Genomic DNA, 2,234 nt, shown 5'->3' with positions numbered 1-2,234 from the left:
CCCAGAATTCCTACCTCTCTTAATGGCTTTGAAGTATGGTGTAGTGAATACAGCATGCAACTGCCACCTTGTTGGCCAGTGTTCGAGTCCCCTGGTGGGATGAGTGTCTAAAAAGTTATAAACTTCAGCTACTGGAATATGGTAGTCTGTGCATTAAGCATTTGGCACTGAGTTTTCCCATATAACAGGGCTCGATGAAAGAGCATCCGGGGTCCCACACTATCTCATCGCCTGGGAGAGGATTGGAGTTCTGGTTGGTTAAATACCCCAGAATTCCTACCTCTCTTAATGGCTTTGAAGTATGGTGTAGTGGATACAGCATGCAACTGCCACCTTGTTGGCCAGTGTTCGAGTCCCCTGGTGGGATGAGTGTCTATGAAGTTATAAACTTCAGCTACTGGAATAGGGTAGTCTGTGCATTAAGCATTTGGCACTGAGTTTTCCCATATAACAGGGCTTGATGAAAGAGCATCCGGGGTCCCACACTATCTCATCGCCTGGGAGAGGATTGGAGTTCTGGTTGGTTAAATACCCCAGAATTCCTACCTCTCTTAATGGCTTTGAAGTATGGTGTAGTGGATACAGCATGCAACTGCCACCTTGTTGGCCAGTGTTCGAGTCCCCTGGTGGGATGAGTGTCTAAAAAGTTATAAACTTCAGCTACTGGAATAGGGTAGTCTGCATTAAGCATTTGGCACTGAGTTTTCCCATATAACAGGGCTTCATGAAAGAACATATGGGGTCCCACACTATCTCATCGCCTGGGAGAGGATTGGAGTTCTGGTTGGTTGAATACCCCAGAATTCCTACATCTCTTAATGGCTTTGAAGTACTGTATGGTGTAGTGGATACAGCATGCAACTGCCACCTTGTTGGCCAGTGCTCGAGTCCCCTGGTGGGATGAGTGTCTAAAAAGTTATAAACTTCAGCTACTGGAATAGGGTAGTCTGTGCATTAAGCATTTGGCACTGAGTTTTCCTATATAACAGGGCTCGATGAAAGAGCATCCGGGGTCCCACACTATCTTATCGCCTGGGAGAGGATTAGAGTTCTGGTTGGTTAAATACCCCAGAATTCCTACCTCTCTTAATGGCTTTGAAGTATGGTGTAGTGGATACAGCATGCAACTGCCACCTTGTTGGCCAGTGTTCGAGTCCCCTGGTGGGATGAGTGTCTAAATAGTTATAAACTTCAGCTACTGGAATAGGGTAGTCTGTGCATTAAGCATTTGGCACTGAGTTTTGCCATATAACAGGGCTCGATGAAAGAGCATCCGGGGTCCCACACTATCTCATCGCCTGGGAGAGGATTGGAGTTCTGGTTGGTTAAATACCCCAGAATTCCTACCTCTCTTAATGGCTTTGAAGTATGGTGTAGTGGATACAGCATGCAACTGCCACCTTGTTGGCCAGTGTTCGAGTCCCCTGGTGGGATGAGTGTCTAAAAAGTTATAAACTTCAGCTACTGGAATAGGGTAGTCTGTGCATTAAGCATTTGGCACTGAGTTTTCCTATATAACAGGGCTCGATGAAAGAGCATCCGGGGTCCCACACTATCTTATCGCCTGGGAGAGGATTGGAGTTCTGGTTGGTTAAATACCCCAGAATTCCTACCTCTCTTAATGGCTTTGAAGTATGGTGTAGTGGATACAGCAGGCAACTGCCACCTTGCTGGCCAGTGTTCGAGTCCCCTGGTGGGATGAGTGTCTAAAAAGTTATAAACTTCAGCTACTGGAATAGGGTAGTCTCCATTAAGCATTTGGCACTGAGTTTTCCCATATAACAGGGCTCGATGAAAGAGCATCCGGGGTCCCACACTATCTCATCACCTGGGAGAGTATTGGAGTTCTGGTTGGTTAAATACCCCAGAATTCATACCTCTCTTAAAGGCTTTGAAGTATGGTGTAGTGGATACAGCATGCAACTGCCACCTTGTTGGCCAGTGTTCGAGTCCCCTGGTGGGATGAGTGTCTAAAAAGTTATAAACTTCAGCTACTGGAATAGGGTAGGCTGTGCATTAAGCATTTGGCACTGAGTTTTCCCATATAACAGGGCTCGATGAAAGAGCATCCGGGGTCCCACACTATCTCATCGCCTGGGAGAGGATTGGAGTTCCAGTTGGTTAAATACCCCAGAATTCCTACCTCTCTTAATGGCTTTGAAGTATGGTGTAGTGGATACAGCATGCAACTGCCACCTTGTTGGCCAGTGTTCGAGTCCCCTGGTGGGATGAGT

This window comes from Procambarus clarkii, unplaced genomic scaffold, assembly GCF_040958095.1.
Source record: "Procambarus clarkii isolate CNS0578487 unplaced genomic scaffold, FALCON_Pclarkii_2.0 HiC_scaffold_122, whole genome shotgun sequence".
Lineage (NCBI taxonomy): Eukaryota > Metazoa > Arthropoda > Malacostraca > Decapoda > Cambaridae > Procambarus > Procambarus clarkii.
Note: the sequence above shows the minus strand (reverse complement) of the source record.